Source organism: Bos mutus, chromosome 23, assembly GCF_027580195.1.
Source record: "Bos mutus isolate GX-2022 chromosome 23, NWIPB_WYAK_1.1, whole genome shotgun sequence".
Lineage (NCBI taxonomy): Eukaryota > Metazoa > Chordata > Mammalia > Artiodactyla > Bovidae > Bos > Bos mutus.
The window spans coordinates 9588941-9604642 of NC_091639.1; the positions used below are offsets into that span (position 1 = coordinate 9588941).

Below are 15702 nucleotides of genomic sequence, written 5' to 3' on the forward strand. Positions count from 1 at the left end.
CCAGAGAGGAGAAAGGTGGGGTGGTGGTGGTGGTGTGGTTGGTGGTGGTGGGCTTTGGGAATGTCCAGTGTGTGAAGCCAAAGAGGGTGCCTACGGGGGATGCCAATAGGCATCGGGCCCGGGGTGGGCTCCTCTCGCCCCCTCTTCCCCTCTTGCTGGGGCCAGACGAACGCTTTGGGCCCTTGAGAGAGGGGCGTGTGCGGTGGTGGCGGCTACTTGTTGGGTGGTGGGGGGTTGGGGGTGGGGGTGGTCCTTGTCCCCTCGGAGCAGCCAGACTGGGAAGAGGAAGGGCGGGGGTCCCGGACCCGGGATGCCCAGGGGTCCTCGCAGGGCCCGGGATGGGGGCCCGCCCCCCCGGCGGTTGCCATGGTGACGCAGGGTCGGTGGCTCCGCGCCGTGGAAACAAAGCCGCCCGCCCGCTCCTCGCCCGAGCTCCTCCTCCGCCGGCGCCTCCCTCCCCTCCCGGGCGCCGCCGCCGCCGCCGCCGCCGCCGGAGCTGCCTCCCGGCCCGCGCCGCCCGCCGCCGCCGCCGCCGCCGCCGCTCACACACCCGCTGCCGCGGCCGCCCGCGGGTCAGGTGAGGCGAGCGCGCCGGCCGCCCGGGGGTTGGCGGGGGCGGAGGCTCGGGCCGGGCGCCGGGGGGTGGGGACGGGGGGCGTCCACCCGCCGCGGGGAGCGGGTCTCCGCGGAGGGGTGCGCCCCCGCCGGACAAGGTCTCTCCGCCGGGCCGCCCCGCAATCCCGGACGGCGCCCCGGGGCGCGGCGGCGGGCGGCAAACTTCGCGGCGGGCGCGCCCGACGGGCCCGGCCCGTCCCGGTTCCGCTCGACCGAGTGCGGGGCGCTGGGGTGCCCGGAGCCAGCGGGGTGCGCGGGGTGAGGCCGTGCGGAGAGGCGGGGGTGGTACCTGTCTACGTTATCCGTCCTTCTCTGTCTCTTTTGGAGTGTTAGCGAGGCTTTTTTGGCGGGGGGTGGGGGGGTGGGGTAGGGGGGGAGACAAAAAGATACGAAAATATTTCCCTCTGGGACTTTGATGTTGCCGAGTTGATCCTCTTTGAGGGCGGGATGATGCTATAGGTCGCCAAGGGAACAAATGAGACTTTATTATTATTATTATTTTAAAACAACCTCTGAAAAGTGAGCCCAGGTTTCGATGCCTGGGACGGGAGCATTTTGAGGCGCTTTTAAAGTTCCCTGGGCTTTTGAACATCAGCACCTTTATCTTTGGAATGGGTGCTGGCACCTGTAACTAAATGGGAGAGGTAGCCTGGGATTCCTTCTGGCAATACGAGAGTTAACAGGACCAGTACTTGTAGATTAGATGCTTGGCACCCGTGTCAGCGCTGTTGTTTCTGGAAGGCAATGTGTTCTTGCTTTAAGGAACTGGAAATGCCTTTTTTTTGGTTTCTCTATGTGAGGAAGCAAACCAAAGCACCTCTGAGGGCAGGTGTCTGGGCGGTGTTTGCGTCTGTTTATGAGTGTGGTGAGAGGGTTACGATCGGTTGTCAAGGGCATAGGGTTACTGGATGGAGACCTGCTCAAGTTATGGGTAGTCTCCTCCTTTCTCAACGGGCCCCAACCTTGCCATCATTTCGTGATATTTAGTTTGTAGCAGACCTAGAGTAGATTAAAAATAGAATTGTGAAGACTTAGATATCATCTTTAGGTGTACTTATGTGGAAGAAGACAGTTTTCATTTTTAAGAAGCTGATCAGTGCAGAAGGAAATAAGGTATTTGTTAATTTTTTTGAAATAGGGGATAATAGGAAGATATTGAATTGTATACCCAACTTAGCAAAATAATCTTTAAGTTGGAAGAGGTCAGAGAAAATTTTATGGAAAGCAAGAAATTGTATTTTTGCTTAAAGGTAGTCAATGAGAAGAAACCATTGGCACTGATCATTTTGAATTGCAGTTAAGTTGATTAGAATTATGGATATTAAAGCTACTTGAGGTGTCAGACATAAAGTGATTATCTGATACTTCTCTCTTTTGGGATTTCAACACCTGTTAGCTGGCTGATTACTAGGTTTCTGAGTCTGTTCATATTTGCTAGTAATTTTAAGTAATGTCACTTCATTAGAAGATTGTATTGGAAACTATTAAGAATTGAGTTGCAGCAACAATTTGCAGATTATTTCACAATTGGTTTTGTTATTAAACTGAGTCTTAACCTGTAGAGTGATTCACAGACACTCTGCAATGATGGTAGTGAAATGGTACATTGATTAAAATGAAGTTGATCTGTTTTCAGAAGATAACCAGGAGAGGAAAAATAAGCCTTTTTTCACTTGAGCATGAAAGACAACTAGGATGAATATTGAGGCCTTGTCCTGTTCTATAGACAGAATATCGTTTCATGTTTTGTGCTAAAAATAATTAGTTTTGTGTTCTTTCTGAGGCAGCAACAGTACAGCGTTATTCATATCTTTGTTAGCAAATCCAACATTCAAATGCAAGGATTCTGGACCTGCTTTTCAGCTACATGGGCCCCTCACTATGAGTTCTAGTCTGTGGTTCTTGGTTTGGATTCTGAAGATTGGTGATAGCCAGTGTTAATTCAGCACAGTGATAACTCGTGTTTTGCCTTTGCTACTAGCTCACCCAAGGCACAGGATTCAATATAGTTTGGCATCTTTAAAGCTGGATCACTTTCTGCCAAGAAAATAAAGTCAGTAAACATCAGAAATAAACAGGCATATATTGCAAGCACAACTTTGTCCTAGTGGTTTATTTACACAAGCTCTGAAGCAAGAAATGAAGCTTTTGTCAGTGAAGTGAAAAACAATAATTTGGCATATTTATATATGTTACTAGCATCACGAGGTATGTGCATGACCAAATCAGTTCAGTTGCTCAATCGTGTCCGACTCTTTGCGACCCCATGAATCGCAGCACGCCAGGCCTCCCTGTCCATCACCAACTCCCGGAGTTCACTCAGACTCACATCCATCAAGTCAGTGATGCCATCCAGCCATCTCATCCTCTGTCATCCCCTTCTCCTCCTGCCCCTAATCCCTCCCAGTATCAGAATCTTTTCCATTGAGTCAGCTCTTCGCATGAGGTGGCCAAAGTACTGGAGTTTTAGTTTTAACATCATTCCTTCCAAAGAAATCCCAGGGCTGATCTCCTTCAGAAAGGACTGGTTGGATCTCCTTGAATGAAAGCCAAAAAAAAAAAAAAAAAATGCTGTGATATCTATAGAAGCCCCTTAGGAAATGCAGATGGGAGTGTGCAGTAGGTCCCTGGTTGAGATCGGCCACCTGGTGGAAGTAGGGAACAGCACAGAGCATCCTTAGGTGTAATATGCCAGTTGTCACCGGCTCATTCATAGTAGTAGAAATCTTTTGCATTTCTAAGCTTCAGAGCCTTAAAATTAGAAAAGTCTCAATTTTGTAAAATTATTTTATAATTTTGTAACATCATAATTTTATAGTCTTAATTTAATAATTAAAATAAAACCCTGGTCCTAATTTTTGGTATACGTTGTAAAATTTGGTCTGATAATTATAAACACAGCCTGAAGAATTCTGTAACTTGACTTAGCGAGCATGTCCAAAGAGATAAAAGGAGTCAAGAAATGTTCTCATTTAAGTCAGATTAACATTGTTCTTGTGCCACTGAAAGTCATATTTTTAACCATATGAGCCTGCACGGGCAGCATTAGGCCGTTGGAGGCTTTGTTGGCTGTTTCTGGGTCAGTGTTCTCCAGCAATTTCTAGCTCTGTGATAACGTGATGACTGGTTGGTAATTTAGCGTCTCGTACAACGTGTTGTAGCATTTGTAAAAGTGTATTTGTGAAAAAGATGATAGTTTTTTAAAACATAATTTCTTCACTGCCAAAACACTTGGATTTGGATTTGTGGCTGGGGAGAATAATGTTAGCCCTGGGACTTCAAGGAAAAAATGCTGTAAATGTAAGGTATTGTCAGCTGACCTGCTGTGTGTGGTGAGTATTGATTGTAACCACAGTGCTGAGAAAAGGCATGGGAATCCATGCTTGTGGTGATAGGAAGGGGTGTTTGTGCTACGGACAGTTAGTAGAGATTGACGGAGGCTGAGAAACTTCTGTGGGCGTGTGTTTCATTTTTTTCCTGCTCTCAGTTAAAATGAGGGTAAGATCTCTTAAGCCATTTTGTAAACCACTTTACAAAATGGGAAATGCATATATTTATTCAGTCTGACACAGAATTGGAGTGTTATAAACATAGTTCGAGATCAACGCTTGATTTCCATATGTGCCAGTTCTTTGTAGCAATTATATAGAATAGTTTTGGACATCAGTCAGCAAATGTTTATCAGCTGATTCCTTTTCTTTATTCCATATTGCTTGATAAAGTCACCTGAGATTTTATAGTTGAGGAATTACTTGTTTTCCAACTATTACGATTATTCTTATTATATGTGTAACTCATTGTTTATGATACCTAATACCCAAATATTCTATGTTAGCCTTCCTTTTCTTATGGGGAAAAGTTACCAGTTAATTCTTTAATGCTTTGTAAGTAATTTTATATCCTCCAGGGCTTTTAGAAAATATAAGTTGGTTAATTTGTTTTTCAACCAGAATATTAGAAAACTTACTTTATAATGGTGTGTATTAAAAAACTCATAATTCATGTTATAATCTTTTTTTTTTCTTTTTAAGCTTTCTTTATTTTACATTGGAGTATAGCTGATTAACAGTGTTGTAAGAATTTCAGGTGGATAGCAAAGGGACTCAGCCATACATATACATGTATCCATTCTCTCCCAAACTCCCCTCCAATCCAGGCCATGTTATAATCCTTAATTTCACATTCTGGACATGTACAAAGGTCGTGTGGTGGATAGGAAAATCTGGAATCCTGTTAGGTGATGAAGTGCTGTTTTCCCTAACTGCCTAGATCTAGATCTCTGCTTCTTTACCTCATAACCAATTGAAGTGAAAGCCAAAGAATCTCAAGATGGAGAGTTCGGTGAGTTAAAAAGTATTGTTCAGTCACTAAGTCGTGTCTGACTCTCTGCAACCTCATGGACTGCTGCACACCAGGCTTCCCTGTCTGGCACTATCTCCTGGAGTTTGCTTAAACTCATGTGCAATCCAACCATCTCATCCTCTGTCACCCCCTTCTTCTCCTGCCCTCTATCTTTCCCAGCATCAGGGTCTTTCCCAATGAGTCACATCAGGTGGCCAAAGTATTGGAGCTTCAGCTTCAGCATCAATCCTTCCAATGAATATTTAGGACTGAATTCCTTTAGGATTGAGTTGTTTGATCTCCTTGTTGTCCAAGGGATTTGAGATTAATATATACTGAGACCTTTCAGGACCGGGTGAAGGGGAGGAAAAAGATGGATGACACAGATCATCTCTTCAGCACCTTGTGGTCCAGAATCCTAAAGCAACTCCCCAGCGAGTGTTTACATGGTTTCCAGAGACTGATCACTCCTACAGCAGAGAGGCTGTTCTGTTCACTTACCCCCACTTTTCCTTACAACCGAGTAAAAAGTGACTCCCCTGAACTGGGATGTGGGTGCACTTTTAATATTATAAACCACAAGTTAGGACATAAGAATAAAGATTTCCACATGATTATAGTGTATAATTGGTCAGGAAAAGTGAAGTCACTCAGTCATGTCCGATTCTTTGCGACCCCATGGACTGTAGCCTGCCAGGCTCTTCCGTCCATGGAATTTTCCAGGCAAGAGTACTGGAGTGGATTGCCATTTCCTTCTCCAGAGGATCTTCCTGACCCAGGGATCAAACCCGGGTCTCCCGCATTGCAGGCAGACGCTTTACCATCTGAGCCACTGGGGAAGCCCATAATTGGTCAGGGAGACCAGTTAAATAGCCAAGACAGTAATGGAGCTTGAAAAGAAAACTATGGGTTTGTCCCATGTATTTGGGGGTGTTTAAATGAGAAATTGTTTCTCTGAGTATCAGTCTATTGTGAACCATCTTCCCTCTGTTACAGTCGTAGCTGTTCAAGGAAGACATGGCATTTTACACAATTTTATTACTACGTGATGTGTCAGGCAGAGTTGAATTGAAGGACAGATGATTACTCAAACTCCTGAATTGTAAATCTCTAATGAAAGGTTTCTGTGTGGTCTCATCTGGCATTTTGTCTTGTTTCATATGGCTTCCTTAGACCCTGGTTAGCATGATTGCAGTTCCATCTCTTTTCTATCAGTCAAACCCTTGCAAGTGCTTCTTAATGGCCAGGCGCTTTTCTGAATACTTCACAAATATCAATCTATTTAATCTTCTTAAGAACTCTGTGAAGTAGGTACTACTGTGATCCTCATTTTAAGAAGGAGGAAACTGATGTGATCTTTCTGTTATATTATTCTAAAAGTACAGAGGCTTCCCAGGTGGCTCAGCGGTACAGAATCCACCTGCCAATGCAGGAGACACAGGAGACACAGGTTCGACTCCTGGGTTGGGAAGATCCCCTGGAGGAGGAAATGGCAACTTACTCCAGTATTCTTGCCTAGAGAATTCCATGGACAGAGGAGCCTGGTGGGCTACAGTCTATGGGGTCATAAGATTAGAACATGACTGAGCACACACAAGCACGCAGGCAAAATATGTAGCAGAATCCTGGCTTCTTTATGTCAAGGAATGCAGCAAACTTTGCTTTTTAATTAACTGATATCAAGTGTAGAAATAAAGGCGTCAATTGTAATGGTACTTCGTTTTTTTCCCCCTTATTTTAATAAAAAGGAACAAAACCTAAAGCCAGAATGATTTCTTCAAGAATAAAGCAAGAATTATTTCTTCATAGCATATTGTGACCTATGTCAGTATTTTCTTTACTTAAAAACTAGAACAGACTAATTTATGGAAAAGATACTTTTGAAGATAGTTGTTCTTTCACTTATTATTTGTATTCATATATTAAAAGAATGTATATTTTCGGTGGTGTTAGCTTTGCTATATACATGTGAAGGTATCTTTTACATTTGTCTATTTGGGATTGCCTTATGTGGTGTATCATCAGTCTAGGCACACCTTTTTAAAAAGAATGAAATGTAGTTGATTTGCAGTATTGTATTAGTTTTCAGGTGGACAGCACAGTGAGTCAGTATTTTTGCAGGTTATAATCATGGTATGGAGAAGGAAATGGCAATCCACTCCAGTATTCTTGCTTAGAGAATCCTGTAGACAGAGGAGCCTGGTGGGCTGCTGTCCATGGGATCGCACAGAGTCAGACATGACTGAAGTGACTTAGCATGCACGCATGCATTGGAGAAGGAAATGGCAACCCACTCCAGTATTCTTGCCTGGAGAATCCCAGGGACAGAGGAGCCAGGTAGGGTGTCATCTATGGGGTCCCCAGAGTGAAGCGACTTAGCAGCAGTAGGAGCAGCAGCATAATCGTTGTAAGCTACTACAAGATAATGGCTATCATTCCCTGAGCTGTAGGCTTGTCTGGTCTTTTCTCAGTAGCTCTCTCATGTCCTGAGGACCAGGTAATATTCCCTTCTCACTCATTCTCTTCCAAGAGAACTCTGTCTATACCTATTTAAAAAACAAACCAAAACCGAAAAACAACTTAGCATGTTGTTTGAAAACACATATATCTTTTTTGTGTGTGTGTGAAGTGAAAGTGAATGTTGCTCAGTCCTGTCCAACTTTTTGCAACCCCGTGGACTATATAGTCCATGGAATTCTCCAGGCCAGAATACTGGAGTGGGCTGCCTTTCCCTTCTCCAGGGGATCTTCCCAAACCAGGGATTGAACCCAGGTCTCCTGCATTGCAGGCAGATTCTTGATCAGCTGAGCCACAAGGGAAGTCAAGGAATACTGAAGTGGGTAGCCTATCCCTTCTCCAGCGGATCTTCCCAACCCAGGAATCGAACCAGGGTCTCCTGTATTGCAGGTGGATTCTTTACCAAATGTGTGCCAGACTGTAAACAAGAACTATGCCTTATTCATTTCCAAAGATAAGATAAATACAAATGTGCTTTCCTTAAATGAATGCCTAAAAGATTTTTTATGTGATATAAAAAGATTATTTTAAAGTCTAGTTCCAAAGTCAGTATTGAGGACCTTACAAGTGTCAATGTTAGGGTCTTAGGAAAGTGACTCAGGTTTCCTGCACGCGTGCATCCTAAGTCATGTTCGAGTCTGTGCGACCCTATGGACTGTAGCCCACTAGGCTCCTCTGTCCATGGGGATTCTCCAGGCAAGAATAGTGGAGTGGGTTGCGGTGACCTCCTCCAGGGATCTTCCCCACCCAGGGGTGGAACTCGCCTCTTTTGTCTCCTGCATTGGCAGAGAGACCACAGCACCATGGGGGAAACAGAGCAGCATTACTTCAGTTATCCAAGCTCCAGTGTGTCATCAGGGCGCTGCAAAATCACTGTAGCTTTTAGTTATTTGAAATACAACATAAGAAATCAAAGATCATCGTTTCATTTTCAATTTATTTGGATTCCTGATGGTCATATCTTAAAAGGTTATGTATGTGTGTGTGTGGCTCACCCTGGTGGCTCAGAGGTTAAAGCGTCTGCCTGGAATGCAGGAGACCCAGGTTTGATCCCTGGATCGGGAAGATCCCCTGGAGAAGGAAATGGCAACCCACTCCAGTCCTCTTGCCTAGAGAATCCCATGGAGGGAGGAGCCTGGTAGGGAACAGTCCATGGGGTCGCAAAGAGTCGGACGCGACTAAGCGACTTCACCTCACCTGTGTGTGTGTGTGTGTGTGTGTGTGTGTGTATACGCGACTGAGCGACTTCACCTCACCTATGTGTGTGTGTGTGTGTGTGTGTATGTGTGTGTGTGTATATATATATATATATCACAAAAAACTCTAGCTAGCTTAATTTTGAAGCACAAGCGGTAATCAAGATTGCCGGGAAAAATATCAATAATCTCAGATATGCAGATGACACCACCCTTATGGCCGAAAGTGAAGAAGAACTAAAGAGACTCTTGATGAAAGAGGAGAGTGAAAAAGCTGGCTTAAAACTCCACATTCAGAAAATGAAGATCATGGTATCCGGTCCCATCACTTCATGGCAAATAGATGGGGAAACAATGGAAACAGAGACTTTATTTTTTTGGGCTCCAAAGTCACTGCAGATGGTGACTGCAGCCATGAAATTAAAAGACTCTTGCTTCTTGGAAGAAAAGCTATGACCAACCCAGACAGCATATTGAAAAGCAGAGACATTACTTTGCTGACAAAGGTCCATCTATTCAAAGCTATGGTTTTTCCAGTAGTCATGTATGGATATGAGAGTTGGACTAGAAAGAAAGCTGAGCGCCGAAGAATTGATGCTTTTGAACTGTGGTGTTGGAAAAGACTCTTGAGAGAGTCCCTTGGACTGCAAGGACATCCAACCAGTCCATCCTAAAGGAAATCAATCCTGAATATTCATTGGAAGGACTGATGCTGAAGCTGAAACTCCAGTACTTTGGCCACCTGATGTAAAGAACTAACTCATTAGAAAAGACCCTGATGCTGGGAAAGATCGAAGGCGAGAGGAAAAGAGGACGACAGAGGATGAAATTGTTGGATGGCATCACCGATTGGATGGACATGAGTTTGAGCAAGTTCCAGGAATTGGTTATGGACAGGGAAGCCTTTCTGCAGTCCATGGGGTTGCAAAGAGTTGGACACGGCTGAGTGACTAAACTGAACTGAGCTGAAGTTTATACTCGAAGTTATGCATAAGCTTTTGATTATTCAAGTCAAAGAGAGCAAAAAATGGATCTTTAAAAATCATCTACATTTGTCTTTACATTGCTTTTACTATTTTATCTTCTATCTACCCCACCCCATTATAAACTCATGTTCTCACTGTCTCCATAGAAGAGTGATCAAGTGTTTTACTTTCAGGGGGCTTTTCTTATTTAAGCTATATGAAAAGCAAAATTAAATAAGAGACAGGTGTCCATAAAAGCAAGTAAGAAAACACAGTTCTGTAGGTTCTTTTAATAATAAATATTGTGATAGCTATAATTTATTGATCACTTACCTGGCACCCCAGTAGTCCATTTAGTATGTTATACAAACTATCTCTTGATCTTCACAATCACTCTTCTTTCCTCATCTATAAAATGCTAATAAATAGCTTATCCAAGATCACACAAGGTTGGTAAATTTAAAACCGTCATCTGTGTGATAAGTCACAATCTGAAATTGACTATGCTTGCTTTGTTAATCGGAGAAGGCAATGGCACCCCACTCCAGTACTCTTGCCTGGAAAATCCCATGGACGGAGGAGCCTGGTGGGCTGCAGTCCATGGGATTGCTGGGAGTCAGACACGACTGAGCAACTTCACTTTCACTTTTCACTTTCATGCATTGGAGAAGGAAATGGCAACCCACTCCAGTGTTCTTGCCTGGAGAATCCCAGGGACGGGGGAGCCTGATGGGCTGCCGTCTATGGGGTCGCACAGAGTTGGACACGACTGAAGCGACTTAGCAGCAGCAGCAGCAGCAGCTTTGTTAATTGCCAGTCAACAAAGAATGCTTTCCTGCTGCAGTGAACATGCATTTTAATTACCTTTGCTTTGGAAAGAGTGGCTGCCTGGTGGGGAAGATTCAGGATGGTAGGTATGGTCAGTGTTGAAGGGGGAGATGGTTCTCAGGAGGTAATCAAAACCATAGTCCTTGTTTATGCTCATTGCCTCAGACCCCCAGATAGGGTTTTGGTGTAGAAGGAGGGGGCAAAGTCTCCCCCTCCCCCAATCTATTTTTAGAATTAAAAACAAAATTAAAAGGAATTATCTTCTCTTTCCTGAGTTTATTTTGTTTTATTTTGTACTGTGCCCTGGATTCAGAATTAACGCCCCCCGCCCCCGGCAACACACACCCAAAAAGAGGCCAGATGAGATGTTGTAGGATGAAAAGAAATGCCATGAAAAGTAACTCAGTACGTGTCATTTCCCTCAGGCTGGACTTCTTTGAGGGTCAGAGCAACATGTTCTCTGTCGCTGCGGGAGAGTTCCTTGTCTTAGAACGCCAGCAGCCTGGAGTCGCAAGGTCAGGATGAAGTTAGAAGCCTTGGAAACTGCTCTCATTTGGGTCCCTCCCTTGTGCATCACGGGTTTTTCCTGGAATTCCTAGCGCAAACCTTTCTTGATAGTTACTGGGAAAAAAAGAGAAACGAGATTTTTCGTTAACATCTTAACAGCGTGTAAAAGCTCACCTTTTTGAGCAACTAGTTATTTTTGTCAGGATGAGCTCTTTCTTTCATGTTCAAGGGCAGTCTGAGAGTCAGCAAAGCACAGTGGTTGAGAGCGTGAATTTTGATGCCAGACAGCTTGTATTTGAACTCTGGCCGTGCTACCATCTATCTCTATGACCTTAGGGTGGTGGCTTAATAATGCTGTGCCTTCATTTCTTGACTTATAAAATGGGGAGAATATTACTTACTTGGTTGGGTTGTGAGGGTTAAGTGAATTAATATTTGTAAAGTCTTATTAGCTGTTAAGAATCAATTTTGTCTGCAGAAAGGACAATTTCGGTAATATTTTAAGTTTTTACACGTAAAAATAAATATCGAGTTGCCTTTAAGCGTTTAAGTTACATATCTTCTTATTCTGCTTATAAATCTGCTAAATGTGAGCAATCACAATCCCTTTTTCTTTGATGAAACTTTAGTTCAAATTGAACAGATTGAGTTCCTTAAACTATCAGTCCCGTTTGTAAACTTAGTTAAATTTAAACCCTAAAATATTTTCAATTGTATATATTTATTTAATATATTTGATTTTCTTTTTAAACAAATCAGATGCTCAGTGGGCAAATGTATGATTCAAATGAGTGAAGCCTTTCCAAGTACTTAGCTCAATTTCCTTTGACTATTCCATCACTTACAAAATTAATATTTTATAGACATAGCCAAATCCTCTTAAACACTTCAATCTAAATAAATCATATGTCTAAATATAGCTCACATTTTAAGGAGAATCACATGTCAGTTTATGTCAGATTCTTTTAAACATTAAAAACGTAATAATTATGCACAAACTGTTCCAGTTAATATAAAACATATTTCTAAAATATTCTAAAAAATATTAACGTGAGTCTCATTTTCCTTGTGGTCTCTATGCTACTGTGCACGCCCAGTCTCGTCTGACTCTTTTCAATCCCGTGGACCGGAGCCCACCACGCTCCTCTGTCCGTGGAATTTTCCAGGCAAGAATACTAGAGTGGGTTGCCATTTCCTACTTCAAGGGTTCTTCCTGACCCAGGATCCAACTTGAGTCTCTTGAATCTCCTGCATTGGCAGGGGGGTTCTTTACTCCTGTGCCATCTGAGAGTCTCTGTTTGATTCTAAACTTTCTCTAGATTGGAGAGGCACTTACCCGTTAGAAAGAAGTGTATTATTTCGGGTAAGCTGGAGGTACCATTTTAGGTGAACTTTTGTTATCATCCCATTCCACATTGATTTCAAATTACTGTTTGACTCTTTTTCATTAAAATACGGCTCCTTATGGATCACAGATTTAAGGCTTAGATACTGCACGTGGGCTGCGTACATCCTGAGTAATATTCCCGTGACCTTCGTTCACAGGCTTCACCCATTTTTTGTAGTCACCATGACAACCAGTGATTCCAAACTATGCTCTTTAGATATAGTATTGGCATTTTAATCTTTAGACCGATGCTGTCCAATATGTAATTTTACATTTCAGGTAGGCATATTTTTACTTTTGATGGTGTCAACCCTATATTTAGCCCATGAATTTTTTGGTTTTATAAGAGAATATATTCATTTACATAGGTAAAATAAATGATATATATACTGTTTAATAGTTTAGCATATTAAAATGTCAGACATACTAACTACAGCATCAATGATATTTCCGTGAATAGAATTGGAGTTTCTTATTAAACTGATTCTACAAATACATTTTCATCAATTGATGTGTTTTATAAGACATATTTCATGTAGCAGCTATTTTTTTTAGATGGAGCCATCTTTTGAAATCAGGATAGGAAAATAAAATTAAAATAACTGTGGTTAAATTGTGGGATTTAGGTTAAATATATTGTGGTAGTGCCTTTTTTAAAAGTTTTACTGAAGATTCCTTAAAAAAAAAGTAAGATAGAGCTACCATATGACCCAGCAGTCCTACTCCTGGGTGTGCATCTAGAGAAAACTCTCAAGATTGAAAAGATACATGCATCCCAATGTTCATAGAAGCACTGTTTACATAGCCAAGACATGGAAGCAACCTAAATATCCATTGACAGATGAATGGATAAAGATGTGGTGTATGTATATATGTACATATATATATGTGCATATAGACAATGGGAAACGTCAGTTAAGTTCAGTTCAGTCGCTCAGTCGTGTCTGACTCTTTGTGACCCCTTGAACCACAGCACGCCAGGCCTCCCTGTCCATCACCAACTCCCGGAGTCCACCCAAACCTATGTCCATTGAGTCAGTGATGCCATCCAACCATCTCATCCTCTGTCGTCCCCTTCTCCTCCTGCCCTCAATCTTTCCCAGCATCAGGGTCTTTTCAAATGAGTCAGCTCTTAGCATCAGGTGGCCAAAGTAGAGTTTCAGCTTCAACATCAGTCCTTCCAGTGAACACCCAGGACTACTCAGTCCTAAAAAAGATTGAAATAATGCCATTTGCAGCAACATGGACGGACTGAAGGTTTATACTAAGCGAAGTAAGTCAGGCAAAGGGAAATATCACATGATATCACACGTGGACTCTGAAATACGATACAAATACACTTTTTTACAAAACAGAAACAGACTCACAAACAGAAAACAAACTGGCCAGGTTGGTGAGAGTAGGCAAGAGGTAAAAGGAGGGAACTTTGCATATTGAAATCCTAGAATCTATTCTAGGGAGAATATGGCTTCTAGAACAGGTAGAGTTGGGGAGGGGATGGAGTGAAGTGGGGAGGGGATGAGGGAGTGGCTGGTGAGGAAGCAGAAGTCAGATTAGGAAGACATTAAAATGTTTTCAAGCTGGAATCAAGATTTCAGGGAGAAAGATCAACAACCTCAGATATGCAGATGATAGCACTCTAATGGCAGAAAGTGAAGAGGAACTAAAGAGCATCTTGATGAGGGTGAAAGAGGAGAGTGAAAAAAGCTGACTTGAAATTCAACATTCAAAAAAACGATGATCATGGCATCCAGTCCCATCTCTTCATGGCAAATAGAAGGGAAAAAGGGGAAGCAGTGACAGATTTTATTTTCTTGGGCTTCAAAAGTTCTGTAGATGGTTCCTGCAGCCGTGAAATTAAAAGACACTTGCTCCTGGGAAGGAAAGCTATGACAAGTTTAGACAGTGAATTAAAAAGCAGAGATGGCACTTCGCTGACAAAGGTCTATATGGTCAAAGCTATGGTTTTTCCAGTAGTCATGTATGGATGTGAGTGCATGTGTGTGTACTCAGCCATGTCCGAGTCTTTGTGACCCCGTGGACTGTAGCCCACAAGGCTCCTCTGTCCATGAAATTTTCCAAGCAAGAATACTGGAGTGAGTTGCCATTGCCTTCTCCAGAGGATCTTCCCAACCCAGGGATCAAACCCATATCTCCTGCACTGACAGGCAGATTCTTTACAGATGTGAAAGTTGGACCATAAACAAGGCTGAGCACCAAAGAATTGATGATTTCGAGTTGTAGTGCAGGAGAAAACTCTTGAGAGTCCCTTGGACTGCAAAGACATCAAACCAGCCAGTCCTAAAGGAAATCAACCCTGAACATTCACTGGAAGGACTGAAGCTGAAGCTTAATACTTTGGCCACCTGATTTGAAAAGCTGACCCTTTGGAAAAGACCCTCATGTTGCGAAAGAGTGAAGTCAACAGGAGAAGGAGGTGGCAGAAGATGAGATGGTTAGTCATGTCCACTGTCTCAGTGGACATGAATTTGAGCAAACTCTGGGAGACAGTGGAAGACAGAGGAGCCTAGTGTGCTACAGTCCCTGGAGTTGCAAAGAGTTGGACAAGACTTAGTGACTAAACAACAGCACGGTATTTTCAGCCGGGGCATAAGTGATTGCTTTTGAGTTCTAGAAAATCTCTCTGGTTGCTGAGTGTAGACTTTTCAGAATCACTTTCTTTTATCTGTTTTGTGTTTTGTGTATCACGTAGAGACTTAAGGAAGCATTGTTTTTCTTTTTAAGTAAACTTGTGTCATTAATAGTTAGCATGCAGCCAGAAAGGTATACAAGGCAGAACGTGACATACAGCTCTATGCATTTTCACTAAGTCACTAGTTATCACCTGTGTAATCATCTGTTTTACCTTTTGCATTTAGATCTATAATCCTCTTGGAATTGAGTTTTGTATATGGTGTGAGGTAGGGGTGAAGGTTATTTATATCTATGTAAATATCCTGTTGACTCAGCATTATCTGTTATAAAGATCATCCTTTCTCCCCTAAATTGCAGTGGCCCTTCTTTCATCAATCAAATAATCATGTAATGTTTGTGAATTGGTTTCTGGACTCTCTGTATTCTGTTCTACTGGGCTATTTCTTTAATAAAATGCCTTAAATTATTGTCGTTCTGATGTCAGGTTGAGTAAGTCTTTCATTTTTATTTTTCTCCTTTTTTTGCCTTTTTCTTAGTGTTTAGCATTTACATAAAAATCCTAGAATCATTCTATCAATTTCCACACACACAAAACCTGGCCGAGGCTTGGGTTGGGATTGCATTGAATTTGTAGATCAGTTTGGGAGAGTTTACTGTCTTTACGATATTGACTCTTCTAATCAATGAATGC

At 42.6% G+C, this 15702-nt stretch overlaps 1 protein-coding gene across 1 annotated transcript in view; it reads left to right on the forward strand.

Annotated features, from left to right (window-relative positions):
* The first annotated feature begins 450 nt into the window (after window positions 1–450).
* Window positions 451–15702, forward strand: part of RNF182 (ring finger protein 182) — a 50061-nt gene continuing 34809 nt past the window's right edge. Inside the window, exon 1 of the mRNA XM_070361442.1 lies at window positions 451–577. The gene's annotated coding sequence lies outside the window, so the exon portion shown is untranslated. The remainder of the gene's footprint in view (window positions 578–15702) is intronic.